This window comes from Salmo salar, chromosome 15, assembly GCF_965601325.2.
Source record: "Salmo salar chromosome 15, fSalSal1, whole genome shotgun sequence".
Lineage (NCBI taxonomy): Eukaryota > Metazoa > Chordata > Actinopteri > Salmoniformes > Salmonidae > Salmo > Salmo salar.
This window is the reverse complement of record NC_138305.1, coordinates 49291020-49311017: the sequence shown is the minus strand read 5'-3', so window position 1 is coordinate 49311017 and position 19998 is coordinate 49291020.

Below are 19998 nucleotides of genomic sequence, written 5' to 3'. Positions count from 1 at the left end.
TTAAGCCATTTTGCGACAACTTTGGAAGTATGATTGGGTCATTGTCCATTAGGAAGACCCATTTGCGACCAAGCTTTAACTTCCTGACTGATGTCTTGAGACGTTGCTTCAATATATCCACATAATTTTCCTCCTCATGATGCCATCTATTTTGTGAAGTGCACCAGTCCCTCCTGCAGCAAAGCACCCCCACAACATGATGCTGCGACCCCTGTGCTTCACGGTTGGGATGGTGTTCTTTGGCTTGCAAGCCTCCCCCCTTTTTCCTCCAAACATAACATTGGTCACTATGGCCGAACAGTTCTATTTTTGTTTCATCAGACCAGAGGACATTTCTCCAAAAAGTACGATCTTTGTCCACATGTGCAATTGTAAACCGTTGTCTGGCTTTTTTTGTGCCGGTTTTGGAGTAGTGGCTTCTTCCTTGCTGAGTGGCCTTTCAGGTTATGTCAATATAGGACTCGTTTTACTGTGGATACAGATACTTTTGTACCTGTTTCCTCCAGCATCTGCACAAGGTCCTTTGCTGTTGTTCTGGGATTGATTTGCACTTTTCGCACCAAAGTACGTTCATCTCTAGGAGACAGAACGCGTCTCACTCCTGAGCGTTATGACAGCTGCGTGGTCCCATGGTGTTTATACTTGCGTACTATTGTTTGTACAGATGAACGCGGTACCATCAGGCGTTTGGAAATTGCTCCCAAGGATGAACCAGACTTGTGGAGGTCTACAATTGTAACAACTGTCTTCAAAAATGGACCAAGGCGCAGCGGGAATGTGGATACTCATAGTTTTTTTAATAAACTGAAGTAAATCATCCACAGGCAGAAACAATAAACGATACTCACGAAGACAGGAACAGTTTTGCAGGCACACAACATGCAGTGCAAAAACAACTACCCACAACCCCAAAGAAAAACACACACTACTATATAGGACTCCCAATCAAAGGCAACTCAACACACCTGCCTTCAATTGGGAGTCCAATTGAAGGCAGGTTTAACACAACATTTAACAAACACAAACCCCCTGCCACATCCTGACCAAAACTAACACAATTAAGCCCTCTGCTGGTCAGGACGTGACAGTACCCCCCCCTCAAGGTGCAGACCCCAGAATGCACCTAAAAGAAAAAACAAACCCCCAAACAAAAAAATATCCCCCTAAACAATAAGGGAGGGAAGGGAGGGTGGCTGCCGTCACCGACGGCACTGTGCTACACCCTCCCTCCCCAACCCACCTATCCTGGAGGTGGCTCAGGTGCAGGACGTGGACCTCGCTCCACCTTCGGCGTCGCCCACTTCGGTGGCGCCGATAGCTACGCCGGGCAGACGGGCCACTCGGGCTGACCCTGGCAGACGGACCACTCTGGCTGGGCCGGAAGACATGCGGGCCACTCGGGCTGGGCCGGAGGACAGGCGGGCCTCTCGGGCTGGGCCGGAGGACAGGCGGGCCTCTCGGGCTGGGCCGGAGGACAGGCGGGGGCCTCTCGGGCTGGGCCGGAGGACAGGCGGGCCTCTCGGGCTGGGCCGGAGGACAGGCGGGCCACTCGGGCTGGGCCGGCGGACAGGCGGGCCACTCGGGCTGGGCCGGCGGACAGGCGGGCCACTCGGGCTGGGCCGGAGGACAGGCGGGCCACTCGGGCTGGGCCGGAGGACAGGCGGGGCAGTCGGGCGGCTCTGGCGACTCTTGACTGGCCGGCGTCTCTTGACTGGCGGGCGGCTCTGGCGACTCTTGACTGGCGGGCGGCTCTGGCGACTCTTGACTGGCGGGCGGCTCTGGCGACTCTTGACTGGCGGGCGGCTCTGGCGACTCTTGACTGGCGGGCTGCTCTGGCGACTCTTGACTGGTGGGCGGCTCTGGCGATTCTTGACTGGCGGGCCGCTCTGGCGACTCTTGACTGGCGGGCGGCTCTGGCGACTCTTGACTGGCGGGCAGCTCTGGCGACTCCTGACTGGCGAGGCTGGGCTGACGCACTAAACGCCTGATGCGTGGGGCTGGTACTGGACGTGCCAGCCTGGAGACACGCACCTCCATGCTAGTGCGTATAGCGGGACCCTCGAGGACCCTCGAGGCGCACTGGCGGTCTTGAGCGCAGGGTTGGCATCACCTCTTCCGGCTCGATGCTCACCTCACCCTGGCACATGCGGGGCGCTGGTACAGGGCGGACTGGCCTGTGCGTACATATAGGCGAGATGGTGCGTACCTCAGCGTAACATGGCGCCCTCCACCTCATACGCACCTCCCTGTAATCACGGGTAGCTGGCTTACGGCTCTTCGTTGGCCTGGCCAAACTACCCATGTGCCCCCCCAAATTTTTTATTGGGGGTGCCTCTCCGGCTCCCTTAACTTGTCCTCCCAGAATCTTCGCTCATCCTGCCAAGTCCATCCATCCACGCTGTTCTCTTGTGGCTTCCTCCTCTTCCGCTGCTTGGTCCTTTTGTGGTGGGTAGTTCTGTAACAACTGTCTTCAAAAATGGACCAAGGCGCAGCGGGAATGTGGATACTCATAGTTTTTTTAATAAACTTAAGTAAAGCATCCACAGGCAAAAACAATAAACGATACTCACGAAGACAGGAACAGTTTTGCAGGCACACAACATGCAGTGCAAAAACAACTACCCACAACCCCAAAGAAAAACACACACTACTATATAGGACTCCCAATCAAAGGCAACTCAACACACCTGCCTTCAATTGGGAGTCCAATTGAAGGCAGGTTTAACACAACATTTAACAAACACAAACCCCCTGCCACATCCTGACCAAAACTAACACAATTACGCCCTCTGCTGGTCAGGACGTGACAACAATTTATTTTCTGAGGTCTTAACTGATTTCTTTTGATTTTCCCATGATGTCAAGCAAAGAGGCACTGAGTTTGAAGGTAGGCCTTGAAATACATCCACAGGTACACCTCCAATGAGTCAAATTATGTCAATTAGCCTATCAGAAGCTTCTAAAGCCATGACATCATATTCTGGAATTTTCCAAGCTGTTTAAAGGCACAGTCAACTTAGTGTATTAATTATAAGTGAAATAATCTGTCTGTAAACAATTGTTGGAAAAATTACTTGTGTCATGCACAAAGTAGATATCCTAACCGACTTGCCAAAACGATAGTTTGTTAACAAGAAATTTGTGGAGTGGTTAAAAAACAAGTTTTAATGACTCCAACCTAAGTGTATGTAAACTTCCGACTTCAACTGGACATTGTCATGTAGTTCTCAAAATCTGTAGAAGACAAACCAATTGTCATAGGCGTCGTAAGGATAGGACCAAGGCGCAGCGGGTAAAGTGCTCATACTTAATTCATTTGATGAAACCACTTAATTAAACGTACAACGAAAAACAGTTCCATAAGTCACACAGGCTATACAGAAAATAACCACCCACAAAACACAAGTGAAACAAACACAACTAAATATGGCCTCCAATTTAACGTGACACCAATTTAAAATGCATAGGTTTACCAAACGTTTAAGTGACTATCAATTATGAGCAGTCGGATTAAGTAATCGTAAAATGTATTTAAAAAAATGAAAAGATAATCATATCAAAAGTAATGTGAGCATTACATTGTGAAAAGCAATTACTTTATATGAAGAAGTATTGCAATGAGAAGTATTGCAATGTGTGTCTAGATGAAACACGAAAAAATTACTGTATGATTTTGTGTATTATACTTAGTCAATTGAAAATGTGCTTAGAGTTTTGAAACAACTGCCTTTTGATGATCTGCTTTGAGTTTTGTACTAAGCGTTGTGAAATGTACCACATACTTGTGAAAATTGCACCAAGGCGATAGAAAAAAACGGTAATTTCTCTTTCCCCCTCTCGCTCTTGCTCGCTAACTCTCTCTCTTGCGCTCTCTCTCTCACACATACAAACACACTAATGCACACGCACATGTATTCACACTGATACATCAAGCTACTGCACACATTCACACGTAGGACCATTGTTTTCTCTCACGCCATCGGCAATTAGTAATAGTCTACAGCTTTAAAACCCAGGCTTTAGCTAATAAATAATACCACACTATGAAACATATCTTCAGAAAGCATTGCTCTTTGACTAAGCCGAAGAAGAGAGAACTAAATTGATGCATTATATTTAGTAATGCTTGGTTGTGAGGCAATTGTTTATTTGATATTCTTGATGAAAATACTCTTTGTTTTGATTGAAAATATGAGCTGGCCATTTGACATGTTTTCGTTTGTTTGACATGTTTTCAAGGCAGATACTGGCCTTCACGCTCTCAAAATATCACTCAATGTGGTACAGTATATTGTTGAATACTGAAAACCTAATAACAACCTACTATGAACTCAGTGATTATTTTGGTTTCAATAAGTAGGCATCAACAAATATCAAGTATTGCTGAAAGACAGATGGTGACTGCCATGAAGAAGACACTGCACCTTTTGCTTATGTTACACTCTTCTTCGTCTGAAGATAAAGAGAAATCATTGTCGGAACAAAATGCAGCGGGATCATGTGTACTCATCTTCTTTATTTAGGAAAAGAAGGGAAACCAAGATAAACACGTACACAAAACACATTGACGCATAACAGGCTGGTAAGGCAACTAAACTATACCTAGCACAATCTCCCACAAACTCCAAACACATACCTAATTATAGGACTCTCAATCAGAGGCAACTAGAAAACACCTGCCTCCAATTGAGAGTCCAACACCCAATACCTAAACATAGAAATACTAAACTAGAAAGAACATAGAAATACAAAAACATACAACATAACCCAAAACCCGGAAATAATAAATCAAACACCCTTCTAAACAAACCACCACCCCGAACCACATAAAACGAATACCCTCTGCCACGTCCTGACCAAACTACAATAACAAATAACCCCTATTACTGGTCAGGACGTGACAGCTTATTGAATCAAGACAATACATTGCCATTGTTCTAAAAGTCTAACGTTGTCAAGAGGGACATTGGGCAATAAAAACCTAATGTTCCACATCTCTGTTTGATAGATGAGCATTGGAAGCCATGTTTGAATGTGTCAGGCACAAATGTGTTTACCTGTGTTTCTAGGTGCTGTATTTTACAGCAGTAATGACATCAGCGGGCCCTCTGACTACGGCTGCCAGGACAGCGGCGTCCATCAACCGCAGGTGTTAACAATTCCTGTGATTCAAAACAACAACAAAGCCAACACACGGCCACTTTTTTGGTAAACAGCTGAGGGATGGGCCTGGAGAAAATGTATTGTAACCACTGAAATGTATAGATGGCACTATGGATGAAGGACTGAAAACCCATGAGATCAAAATGATAGTTGTAACCATGTTTTGAAGCTATCCAATATTTGTTTACAATTACATCGTTTACAAACCATGAAGTAAAACAAGCTTATATTTTGGGCTATATACACTGAGTGTACAAAACATTAAGAACACCTTCCTAGTATTGAGTTGTGTTCCACAGGGATGCTGGCCCATGTTGACTCCAATGCTTCCCACAGTTACATCAAGTTGGCTGGGTGTCCTTTGGGTGGCGGACCATTCTTGAAACACACGTGAAACTGTTGAGCATGAAAAACCCAGCAATGTTGCAGTTCTAGACACAAACTGGTGCTCCTGACACCTACAACCATACCCCGTTCAAAGGCACTTAAATCACCATCTGAATGGGAAAGGAAAGGGAAAGGGGGATACCTAGTCAGTTGTACAACTGAATGCATTCAGCACACACAATCCATTTCTCAAATTGACTCAAGGTTTAAAAATCCTTCTTTAACCTGTTTCCTCTCCTTCATCTACACTGACTGACGTAGATTTAACTAGTGACACCTATAAGGGATCATAGCTTTCACCTGGATTCACCTTGTTGGTCTGTGTCATGAGAAGATGTTTTGTACACTCAACATACATTTTTTTATGAAAACGTAAGCAGTTAGCAGTTGGCAGATATCAGATCCAATTGTGGCCAGTTTATTGGCTAGGAGGTCAAAAAATGTTGGGCCGGTTGACCCTCACCTTTGACCCTCACATCAGACTGGCACTGTGTGTGAGCATCTGCTTGAGTCACGGCAAATATGACCCTGTGAACAAACAGTGCCAGCACTTTGCGCTAACACTTCTCACAAGTATAAACCAGAATCACACTTGTTACGAAATCAATTAAAGAGATAATTAATAATTCCCTTTTTTTATGACTTGCCCTGAAAGTAGTCTATGGATAAGGAAGGATTAGGAAACACATACTGTAAGTAATTTTGTAATTTTGGCCAACTATCCCTTTAAGAGGGGTATATGTATATATTTTGTTATGACAACAAAGAAACGTATTCAGAATGGTCCACCACCCAAAGGACATCCAGACAACTTAACACAACTGTTGGAAGCATTGGAGTCAACATGGACCAGCATCCCTGTGGAACGTTCCTGGCATTTACTGCAAATTAGACCAGAAAACTATTCGATTCTGTTCACTGCCATTTCCATTTCATGAGGTCCTCTGCCAGGAGTAGAATGTGATTATTCTCAGTCCAGCAACAATGACAGAGCACAACCTCAGCACCATTTCATATGGTCATCTGTATTGTGCGACAGCAAGACCCAAAGACCAAGAAACATAGCCCTTGCACAGGATATATGATCTGAAAATGACATGTTGGGCCTTATCCTGTTAGGGCTAGGGGGCAGTATTGACACGGCTGGATAAAAAACATACCCGATTTAATCTGGTTACCACGCCTACCCAGTAACTAGAATATGCATATACTTATTACATATGGATAGAAAACACCCTAAATTTTCTAAAACTGTTTGAATGGTGTCTGTGAGTATAACAGAACTCAAATGGCAGGTCAAAACCTGAGAGATTCCTTTACAGGAAGTGGCCTGTCTGACCATTTCTTGAACTTCTTTTCCATCTCTATCATTTACTAAGGATCTCTGCTCTAACGTGACACTTCCCACGTCGTCCATAGGCGCTCAGAGCCCGGGAAAAAACAGAATGTCGTCATTCCAGCCCCAGGCTGAAACACATTATCGCCTTTCTCAAGTGGCCCATCAAGAGACACTAGCTTATGCGCGTGACCCCGACCGCCCCCGCCTTTGGGATTTTTTCCTCTGTTTGCCGAAAAGGAGATTCCCTGTCGGAATATTATCGCTTTTCTACGAGAAAAATGTCGTAAAAATTGATTTTAAACAGCGGTTGACATGCTTCGAAGTACGGTAATGGAATATTTAGAATTTTATTGTCACGAATTGCGCCATGCGCGCGACACTTCTTTGCTATTTCGGATAGTGTCTGGAACGCACGAACAAAACGCCGCTATTCGGATATAACGATGGATTATTTTGGACCAAACCAACATTTGTTATTGAAGTAGCAGTCCTGGGTGTGCATTCTGACAAAGACAACAAAAGGTAATCAAACTTTTATAATAGTAAATATGATTATGGTGAGTGCTAAACTTGCCGGGTGTCTAAATAGCGAGCCCGTGATGCCTGGGCTATGTACTTAGAATATTGCAAAATGTGCTTTCACCAAAAAGCTATTTTAAAATCGGACATATCGAGTGCATAGAGGAGGTCTGTATCTATAATTCTTAAAATAATTGTTATGCTTTTTGTGAACGTTTATCGTGAGTAATTTAGTAAAATGTTAGCGAATTCCCCGGAAGTTTGCGGGGGGTATGCTAGTTCTGAACGTCACATGCTAATGTAAAAAGCTGGTTTTTGATATAAATATGAACTTGATTGAACAAAACATGCATGTATTGTATAACATAATGTCCTAGGGTTGTCATCTGATGAAGATCATCAAAGGTGAGTGCTGCATTTAGCTGTCTTCTGGGTTTTGGTGACATTATATGCTGGCTTGAAAAATGGGTGTCTGATTATTTCTGGCTTGGTACTCTGCTGACATAATCTAATGTTTTGCTTTCGTTGTAAAGCCTTTTTGAAATCGGACAGTGTGGTTAGATTAACGAGAGTCTTGTCTTTAAATGGCTGTAAAATAGTCATATGTTTGAGAAATTGAAGTAATAGGATTTTTAAGGTTTTGAAAATCGCGCCACAGGCTGGCAGTGGCTGTTACGTAGGTGGGACGCAAGCGTCCCACCTAGCCCATAGAGGTTAAGTTTCTTTTGGGAAAAGGATTACACAGATTGACAGTCATACCAAAGACTAAAGAAATGGGAACCAATGCCTCTCTGCTTGATACTTAGCATTAAGGAGATTGATTGGGGATGAGTGACCGACTAGCGTCCTGTCCAGGAGGTGTACATGTACATCAAGCTGCCTCACGCTACAGAAATAGGAGATAGGCTCCTGCACAATGGGCCGTTCTGGCTCGGACAAGGCTATACTTGTTGCTTACTTTACAGATCAACTTGACCAAAAGGGTTGTATAGCAGTTTTAAAAAGCTGTTGTTTAGACATATTTTCATACTGTAAAAAATCTACAGCCTTCATTCACCCTGGTCTTTTATTCATTATTCGTGTATTTCAACCGTATTGGTTTGTGTGAATCTTTTCCTGAAAGTCAGCATCTTTACTTGAGTTGTGGTTTCAAGAACCCCTTACCAGTTCATGAATTTGTACGATAGGATATCTTTTACAGACGGTTTGGGGGAGATCATTAACAGGCCCTGTGGTTACAGTAAGTGTCTGTTTAATCACTATGTGGTGTGTGTGTGTGTGTGTGTGTGTGTGTGTGTGTGTGTGTGTGTGTGTGTGTGTGTGTGTGTGTGTGTGTGTGTGTGTGTGTGTGTGTGTGTGTGTGTGTGTGTGTGTGTGTGTGCGTGCGTGCCTGTATGCCTGTTACACCTAGGAAACACAAAAACATGCCTTTCTTTATTCTGGTTGTGGTATTATCATGTGCTGTGGGTTGATTAGCTTAAGAATGCTGGGCAGGCATGGACTGGCTCTTTGACCTCCCACTGACTCCTGTAGGCACAGGCACTGTAACACACGCACACACACACACACACACACACACACACACACACACACACACACACACACACACACACACACACACACACACACACACACACACACACACACACACACACACAGTGGTGTAATTTTCTTAAATAAAAATACTTTAAAGTTGGGGTATCTGTACTTTACTACTTTACTATCTTTTATACTTTTAATAAAATATGTACTTTTTACTGCCATACATTTTCCCTGATGCCAAAAAGTATTTCTTACATTTTGAATGCTCAGGCAGAACAGAATTATGGTCTAATTCACGGATCTATCAATATAACATGTTGTTATCCCTCGAGGTTCTGCTCATGTCACGACTCCCGCCGAAGTCGGCCCCTCGTTGTTCGGGCGGCGTTCGGCGGTCGACGTCACCGGCTTACTAGTTGCCACCGATCGATGTTTCTCTGTTCGTTTGGTTTTGTCTTTATTGTGTACACCTGTTTTTGATTTCCCTAATTATGTTCATTATTTAACCCTCTGCCTTTCCTGTTTGTATTGTCCGTGATTGTTTCCTGTTTTGTGGTTGTTGGTGGTTTTTTTAAACCATGTTATTGTCTGTGAGAAGTTTATTGATAAATTTGAGTAAACATGTTTTGGTTTACACTTATTCCTGTGTCCTGCGCCTGACTCCTCTACTTCTCAATAGAAACCATTACAGCTCACCTATTATTTAGCATGAGAGTTTTCATCTATCTTTTTCATAGCTCTCTACTTACCACCACAAACCGATGCTGGCACTAAGACCTTCGTCCCCTCCAGTACTCCATGTTCACCCACAACCGCGCATGTCTCCAACACCCTCATTAAGTTTCTGACGACACGACTGTGGTAGGCCTGATCACCGATGGTGATGAGACAGCCTATATAGGTAGGAGGTCAGAGACCTGGCAGAGTGGTACCAGGACAACAACCTCTCCCTCAATGTGGGCAAGACAAAGGAGCTTATCGTAGACTACAGGAAACGCAGGGCCGAGCACACCCCCATTCACATCGACGGGGCTGTAGTGGAGCGTGTCGAGAACTTCAAGTTCCTCGGTGTCCACATCACTAAGGACCTATCATAGTCCAAACACACCAACACATTCGTGAAGAGGGCACAACAATGCCTTTTCCCCTTAGGAGGCTGAAAAGATTTGGCATGGGCCCTCAGATCCTCAAAATGTTCAACAGCTGCTCCATTGAGAGCATTATTATTTTGTATTTTATTTTTCTCCCCAATTTTGATCTTGTCTCATCGCTGCAACTCCCCAACGGGCTATGGAGAGGCGAAGGTGGAGTCATGTGTCCTCCGAAACATGACCCGCCTAACTCGCTTCTTAACACCCGCCAGCTTAACCTGGAAGCCAGACTCACCAAAGTGTCGGAGGAAACAAGGTTCAACTGGCAACCGGGGTCAGCCTGCAGGCACCCAGCCCATCACCAGGAGTCTCTAGGGCGTGATGAGCCAAGTAAATCAAATCAAATCAAATTTATTTTTATATAGCCCTTCGTACATCAGCTGATATTCTCAAAGTGCTGTACAGAAACCCAGCCTAAAACCCCAAACAGCAAGCAAAGCATGTGAAAGAAGCACGGTGGCTAGGAAAAACTCCCTAGGAAAAACTCCCTAGAAAGGCCAAAAACCTAGGAAGAAACCTAGAGAGGAACCAGGCTATGAGGGGTGGCCAGTCCTCTTCTGGCTGTGCAGGGTGGATATTATAACAGAACATGGTCAAGATGTTAAAATGTTAAAATGTTCATAAATGACCAGCATGGTCAAATAATAATAATCATAGTAGTTGTCGAGGGTGCAACAAGCACGTCCGGTGAACAGGTCAGGGTTCCATAGCCGCAGGCAGAACAGTTGAAACTGGAGCAGCAGCACGGCCAGGTGGACTGGGGACAGCAAGGAGTCATCATACCAGGTAGTCCTGAGGCATGGTCCTAGGGCTCAGGTCCTCCGAGAGAAAGACAGAAAGAGAGAAAGAGAGAATTAGAGAGAGCATATTTAAATACACACAGGACACCGGATAAGACAAGAGAAATACTCCAGATGTAACAGACTGACCCTAGCCCCCCGACACATAAACTACTGCAGCATAAATACTGGAGGCTGAGCCCCCCTGGCCAAACCCTTCCCTAACCCGGACGACACTGGGCCAATTGTGTGCCGTCCTATGGGACTCCCGGCCATGGCCGGTTGTGGCACAGCTCCGGGATGAACCTGGGTCTGTAGTAACGCCTCTAGCACTGCGATGCAGTGCCTTAGACTGCTGCGCCACTCTGGAGGCCCCATTGAGAGCATCTTGACTGGCTGCATCACCGCTTGGTATGGCAACTGCTTGGCATCTGACCGTAAGGCGCTACAGAGGGTAGTGTGTGTGGCCCAGTACATCACTGGGGCCGAGCTTCCTGCCATCCAGGACCTCTATACCAGGAGGTGTCGGAGGAAGGCTTTAAAAATGGTCAAAGACTCCAGCCACCAAGTCTGGGACCAAAAGACTCCTGAACAGTTTCTACCCCCAAGCCATAAGACTGCTGAACAGTTAATCAAATGGCTACCCTGACTATTATTATTGATCCCCTTTTTATTTGTATTTAGTGCATGACAAATAAAATAGTCTACCTCTGATCTGGTAGACTGACTAAACAAGATTACTGCATTTATAAATTATGTCTGAGTGTTGGAGTTTGCCCCTGTCTGTCCGTAACAATAAAATCGCCACATCGGGTTTGCTTTATATAAGGAATTTAATGCTTAGCATTTACTTTTACTTTTTACCTTTACTCATGTATGACAATTGCTCGCATTCGTGCGCATGTTGATTTTGTCCATCCACACCAGACGTGATCATGACACACAGGTTGAAATATCAAAACCAACTGTGAACCAACTATATTCATTTGGGGGCACGTCGAAACCCACACAAAACATTCATGAACATTTAGTTAGCTAGCTGCTGCTACCCACTGGGAACAGCCCTCAGTTCAACCTCTAGTTTTGATTTACATTTGGTTGAATTGTCAACTAACGTGAATTCAACGTAAAATCAACAAAAATATCACGTCATTGGATTTAGGTTAAAAGTTGGGTGAAAAAAAGACAAACTTCCCTGATGTTGGTGACTTTTTACAAATCCAATCAGTTTTCCACGTAAATTCAACATCATCACATTGATATTTTTTGTTTTGTAGAAATTACGTGAAAACAATGTTGATTTAACCAGTTCTTGCCCAGTGGGTAGCTAGTTTGTCCTGGGAGATGGTTGTTATTTTACCTGACATGCATATGGTCCTCTTTTCAGCTGGTTCTTTGTAGAATTGTGTTTCTCTACTCTGACGATGAATCCACAGAAAAAGGGAAACCTAGTTAGTTTTTAGTTAGTTATCTTTAATTCATCTCTCCTTATTTGCCTTTCAAGAATCCACGTGGATTCGTATCTTTTTTAACCAAGTTCTATTTTAGCGCTTAGCTACGCAGATGCTCGTTCACTCGCGTGAGCGGTGTGGATGAAATGACTGAATAACATGTATGTGTACATTTATTTTGCAAAGCTCACGCATACAACATGGCAAGTGACGTTTGCATGTTAGGCTTGAAATGATTGAAATGCTTTCTAAATATAGTAACAAGCAAATTATAAATGGCTTACTATAATTACTTAATATAATATTTCACCTTTCTTATAACTGTAAAATAAATATGATCATACTTTGTAACATGGGCACTATTTCATATAACTGAAGACATATAACTTCAGCTTTAAGCACAAGTTGATTTCGTCCCTCTGTGACCAAGAGAAAGTGGTGTTATTTCAATTCTAAGAAATGATTTTGTATTTTTGAGAACATCACAGAGAGATGAGACTGAGTTTGCTGCAATCACTGTAGTCTCCCGTTCTATATGCCATATTGTAAGCAGAGCTGCGAGGTTCACAGACAGGGGAGTTCAATGCTTTGTCGCTCCCTATGTAATACTACATCTCATCTGAGAGCAGAGAACGGCATGTGAAGCGGGACAACCAGAGCTGTTGCGGACTGCACAACAATTGATGTTGCGCTGTTCACAGAGTGCTCTGTACACAAAAAGGTTGGTCGGAACAGGTCCAGAACTGCTCAAAGTCCCCTAAATAGGGGACTAACATTTAAGAGGTTTAGACTTTCACTCAAGTAGTATTCTACTGGGTTACTTTTACTTGAGTCATTTTCCATCAAATATGACAATTGAGTACTTTTTCACCACTGCACACAAGTGTGTTGGAGTACAAGAACTAGCCCTGCTTCGTTCCCAGGCCATTGCTACCGTTATAGCGAACTTAAACAACATACAAGCAAAAGACCATACAGAGTGTAGCTGACATGGTAGGCCCTACTAAAGAGTAAATTAACCTACTGAACCTATGGTGTGTGTGTGTGTGTGTGCATGTGCGTGTGTGTGGATTTGGGGTAGCTCTATCTTACTTCAGGTATCCAATCCTCTCAGAACTACCTAGGGGCTCAGGGACTAGGTGTTGATTTGAGATTAGAGGGTTAATAATGGAGGAAGCTTGGACGTCGGCCATTTTTGGCCAAGTGACAGTTTCTGTGATTGTCACAAGGAAAAACTGCCAAAACGGCCAGCCTTTTGTAATACCTTTCCATTGTAGACTCCTTTTCCCCTGGCTTCCCTCTCCTTTGAGAGAACTGCCTGGCCTACCCCTCTTTTCATTTTCTACTGTATTGGCAGGGCCCAACTTGTACAACACTGCGAGTACAGTAGGAGCAAGATAAAGTGGACGCTGTTTAAATAAAGCAGTGGCTGCTGTAAAGTGGACCCGGAGGAAGGGCCGCATTGTAGCCCCAGCACAATGGACTAATTCATCAGGACCAAGGGGCACAATAACATTGACCCTCTAGTGGGCGGGTGGCACAGGAAAAATAACTTTGAGAAAACCCCTGTCAGTGCACACATACATACACACACAATAAGCACGAGCATACACAAATACAAACGTTCTATCTCACACACACATGCAAACACAGCTCGCAAGGGAGTTACCCGAAACATTTGCTTTATTTACAGTAATCCGTTGCTTTCTTAGGGGCCCCACAGGGAACAAAACACTCAATAACTCCATAGCACCACCCACAAGCATAACAGACTTCCATCACTCTGTGCCAGAAGTCCCAAGGCCTTGTCAGTAACATTGTCATTTGACTTGATTGTTCTGCCCCCAGCTGGCGTCTCTCATTGGGGCGTTTTCATGCAAGATATTGAGGTATTTTTAGTCAGTGGAAAGTGTTAGTGGGTATGAACCCACTTGTTTTGTGTTTGCGGTGTGTGTGTGAGTTGCAGTAGTATATGAATGTGCTGAGGTATGTCAATGACATCATAGAGTTCATTCTTTGTCAGAGGTCACCTACGTCACACTGGAAAAAGCAAGGATATGATACCATCTAGTAACTACCCCTCACAAGCCAGTTCTTGAACCATGTCTATCTGGGATCAATTTGAGGGTATTTCCATCCATATAGGGTGAACTGTACTTTTTGTGCATAGTCTCCCCATTTTCTTGGCACGCAATGACTATTATTATTTGTGACCCGTTTCAAGAAGCTAGGCGTATGTCACTACTTCACAGGAGAGGCATTTGAACTTAAACATTTTTTTAAAATTAAAATGCGTTTTGGGGCAGAAATTCCTTCTAGAACATGTGAACTTCCATGTGCCTTAATAACAAACCTGTATGCCATCTGTAAATACGAATACAATTGTTAAATTACGAGCATAGTTGGTTTAGCCAAGGAAGAAGTCAGGAACCTTCCCGCTAGCCATGATTGGCTGAGATAATGGATGGGCTGGACATGCCGAGAGATGAATTTGGATTGGTCTGCCATGTAGCCGGCTTCTATCTATAACATGAGCTGCTCAGTATGTGTAGATAAATCTTGCTAATGCGTCTTTTTTGAAAGATATCATAGAAAACTGCAAAAGTGTTGCTACTGCTCTCAACATTGCTGCCCTGAATTTAACAGGCACTAGGGACAAAGATCAGTGGGAAAAAGTTGTGATGGACTACTTTCTGTAGGATGATCGTGCCATGCTGACTCTCTCTGACTTGATGAGGAAATGCCTGATTTAGGTAAAAACATTTTCATTGAACCAGACATTGTAGAGTCTTCTCATGACAGTGACAGTGAAGAAACGCCGATCCACAGTGTTGTTGTCACAAAATAATTTGACAGAGTTTTGAAATCAGTGGAATGCCCGGTATATAATTGTAAATGCGGAGGGAGTCGAAAAGAAAACACAGAAGGCTGTTGTATAAAACACCTGTCTCCGGATTACATCTTCAAACTAAGGGCAACCATGGCATCCATGACAGAGAGGGAGAAGCTCATCCATGTACTGTATACGGGTAAGAGTCTAGCTACATTTTCAGATATTATACATTTCAAATTTTGTCAGAAAGTTGTTTACATTCCAAGTTAAAGCGTACTGTTAGCTAGCTAGCTAACGTTAGCTGGCTGGCTCGCTCGCTAACGTTACGTGTATGATCTGTGCAGTAATATTGTTTGTATCTCAGAATGCCATTTGCATTGCTAGTTATAGCCTAATGTTAGTTAGCTAGCTAACATTGAAACTAGTTTGTTAGCTTTAGCTACCAGCAGACTCATGCATGGTGGCTAGCTATGACAATCAGTTTGTATTGCTAGTACTATGGGTTGGGATCATGGTTCATTGTTTAGCCCACTCTGTTTAGCACATGGCCTCACATGTGAATCCTTAAAGAGATGGGTGATACTAAGGCTTAAGGGTGTGTGAAAGATGCTGAATGGGTGTAGACAAAGAAGAGCTCTCCAGTAGGTGTACCAAAACATGCAAGGGCCCTTTTATCAATAGTGGGGTTACAAGTTTATCAACTTTCAAAGCAGAATTACTTTCCCATTGTTCCTCAACTGCAGTGTATGATATACAATTTTCCAACTCTGAGTCTCTACTTTTATCAAATGTAAAAAACACAATTTCAAATGTTGCTACGTAAGACCGAATCGAGGTGGTGGGTCACATTTACCATTCATTTCTATTGGGCACCAAATAATCTGAAACACAACCAAAATCAACAGCGAATGCATCCTACAAATTTGTAGAGTCACAAGATTGATGTAATCATTGTGTGCTAGGAATATGGGACCAAATAATACACTTTCAACTACTTTAATACACATATAAGGGAATTTGGCCCAATACTTCTGGTCCCTTAAAATGGGGGAGTATGTAATTTCTAAATGGTTCACCTGATATGGATGAAAATACCCTCAAACTAAAGCTGGCAGTCTGCACTTTAACCCCATAGTCATTGCATTCTTTGAAAGTGCTGAAGTACAGATCCAAAACAACAAAACATTTGTCAATGTCTCAATTATTTTGGAGCTCACTGTATTTGGACAGTGATGCACATTGTTTTTAAATTTTGGCTCTATACTCTAGCATTTTGGATTTCAGATCAAATGTTTCATATGAGGTGAAAGTACAGAAAGTACAGAATGTCATATTTTATTATTTTCACATATCTGATTTATTGTTTAGAAATCAAAAGCACTTTATATATTACTTATAGTGTATTAAAGTAGTCGAAAGTTTAGTATTTGGTCCATATTCCTTGCACACAATTACTACATCAAGCTTGTGACTTGTTGGATGCATTTACACCTTGTTTTGGCTGTGTTTCTGATTATGATTTGTCCAATAGGAAGTGAATAGTGAAAAATGTCTTGTAATGTGTCCATCAGTTTTAAGCCCCTCATAATGTATGCTTGCACACTCGCACACACAAACGCATGCACGCACACGCACGCACACACGCACGCACGCACGCACACACACACACAAAGGACAGGAAAATACCTTGTTCCTGATCTTTTTTAGATTCACATAAAAAGTCTAGGGGAAAGGGGGTCATTTTGGAATTCCTCAGTAAGCTGGAACCCTCTGCAACATAGTGACTATCCTGATGTTCTGACATCAGGCTATTTCCCTCCTGAGTTCGAGGTGCTTTCTAGGGACCCGCTCAAGGATGACAGGGTGGAAAGTAGGGTGTGACCCCTGGGACACTCCAGTGTGGGAGTTTGCTCCATCCTCCCCGTCCCTGTCCGCATCTTAGTCTCCGGCCATTTAACTCCTGGTGACCCCCGGGCACTGTTGATGTCAATCAACCCAAAAGGCCCTGTGGGCCCTGGACAACAACAACAAAAAAGTAGTGATGAAGACACATTTTTGGGCAGGACAGGGGGACATTGAGGCGAGCTTTAAAACCTTGGGAAAGGTCAGGGTCCAAATGTATCAATCGTCTCAGAGTAGGAGTGCTGATCTAGGATCATAATGAATGAGATTATTGTAGACGGGGGGACCTGATCCTAAATCAGCCCTCCTACTCTGATATACTTGATAAATATGGACCCTGTTTAGGTTATAAGGCAGTTTTATCGTATCAATTGATTCTGCACTGGAATGGATGTCCTTGTGTGCAGATTGCGATTCAAGATTCACAGGGGAAATCTGGTAAAAAGGCACCTGACTCTTGGTCAGACTGCTACTAACTCAAATTCACATACAACAAGTGCTCAGCATATGTGGGAACTCCTTCAAGACTGTTGGAAAAGCATTCCTCATGAAGCTGGTTGAGAGAATGCCAAGAGTGTGCAAAGCTGTCATCAAGGCAAAGTGTGGCTACTTAGAAGTCTAAAATATTAAATATATTTGTTGGTTACTACATGATTCCTTATGTGATATTTCATAGATTTGATGTCTTAGCTTCACCTTTCCAAAGGTCTTGAAGGAGTTTCCACGTATGTTGAGCACTTGTTGGCTGTTTTTCCTTCACTCTGCGGTCCAACTCATCCCAAAACATCTCAATTGGGTTATGGTCGGGTGATTGTGGTGGCCAGGTCATCTGATGCAGCACTCCATCACTCTCCTTCTTGGTCAAATAGCCCTTACACAGCCTGGAGGTGTGTTGGGTCATTGTCCTGTTGAAAAGCAAATGATAGACCCACTAAGTGCGAACAAGTTCAAATCAAATTTTATTTGTCCGATTACAACTGGTGTAGACCTTACAGTGAAATGCTAACTTACAAGCCCATAACCAACAATGCTTTAAGACATTTTAAGAAAAATAAGTGTTAAGTAAAAAATAGAAGAAAAAATAATTAAAGTAACAAATAATTAAACAGCAGCAGTAAAATAACAATAGCGAGGCTATATACAGGGGGTACCGGTACAGAGTCAATGTGCGGGGGCACCGGTTATACAGGGGCGGCAGGTAGCCTAGTGGTTAGAGTGTTGGCCAAGTAACTGAAAGGTTGTTAGATCGAATCCCTTACCTGACAAGGTAAAAATCTGTTGTTCTGCCCCTGAACATGGCAGTTAACCCACTGTTCCTAAGCCATCATTGTAGATGGAGTTAAAGTGACTATGCATAGATAATAAACAGAGAGTAGCAGCAGTGTAAAAGAGGGGTCTGGGTAGCCCTTTGATTAGCTGTTCAGGAGCCTTATGGCTTGGTGCTAGAAGCTGTTAAGAAGCCTTTTGGACCTAGACTTGGCGCACCGGTACCGTTTGCCGTGCGGTAGCAGAGAGAACAGTCTATGACTAGCGTGGCTGGAGTCTTTGACAATTTTTAGGGCCTTCGTCTGACACTGCCTGGTATAGAGGCCCTGGATGGCGAGAAGCTTGTCCCCAGTGATGTACTGGGCCGTACGCATTACCCTCTGTAGTGCCTTGCGGTCGGAGGCCAAGCAGTTGCTATACCAGGCAGTGATGCAACCAGTCAGGATGCTCTCGATGGTGTAGATCCTTTTGAGGATCTGAGGACCCATGTCAAATCTTTGTTGTGCCCTCTTCACGACTGTCTTAGTGTGTTTGGACCATGGTAGTTTGTTGGTGATGTGGATGCCAAGGAACTTGAAGCTCTCAACCTGCTCCACTACAGCCCCGTCGATGAAAATGGGGGGCGTGCTCGGTCCTCCTTTTCCTGTAGTCCATGTTGAGATGTGTCTATTACTTGAACTCTGTGAAGCATTTATTTGGGCTGCAATTTCTGAGGCTGGTAACTCTAATGAACTTATCCTCTGCAGCAGAGGTAACTCTGGGTCTTCCTTTCCTGTGGCGGTCCTCATAGGAGCCAGTTTCATCATAGCGCTTGATGTTTTCTGTAACTGAACTTGAAGAAACTTTCAAAGTTCTTGAAATGTTCCGGATTGACTGACCTTCATGTCTTAAAGTAAAGATGGACTGTCATTTCCCTTTGCTTATTTGAGCTGTTCTTGCCATAATATGGACTTGGCCTTTTACCAAACAGGGCTGTCTTCTGTATACCAACCCTACCTTGTCACAACACAACTGATTGGCTCAAAACATTAAAAAGGAAAGAAATTCCACAAATTAACTTTCAACAAGGCATACCTGTTAATTGAAATGCATTCCAGGTGACTACCTCATGAAGCTGGTTGAGAGAATGCCAAGAGTGTGCAAAGCTGTCATCAAGGCAAAGGGTGGCTACTTTGAATAATCTCAAATATAAAATATATTTTGATTTGTTTAACACTTTTTTAGTTACTACATGATTCCATATGTGTTATTTCATAGTTTTGATGTCTTCACTATTATTCTACAATGTAGAAAATAGTAAAAATACAGAAAAACCCTTGAATGAGTAGGTGTGTCCAAACATTTGATTGGTACCGTATATGGAGACCATTTAGTGCAAAACATAAATGTAAAAAAAGGTACAAATGTTTCCTGATCTTTTTTATATCTCTCAGATATGGGACAGACACTTCAGAACAAACTTTCTTTTGATTTGTTTTTGGGGACTATCTGTTCTTCCATGTAGTGAATCTGTTATTCAGTGCATTTGTATGGGCTAATAGCAGTAAGGCCAAATAAAATGTTTCATCAAATAATTAATAAATATTTTGGGGGGGGATACTTCAAAGTGTCTTAAAATTCAAAATCAAATAGCAAGTTAGCTTAAGTTGGCTGAAGTCCCTGAATG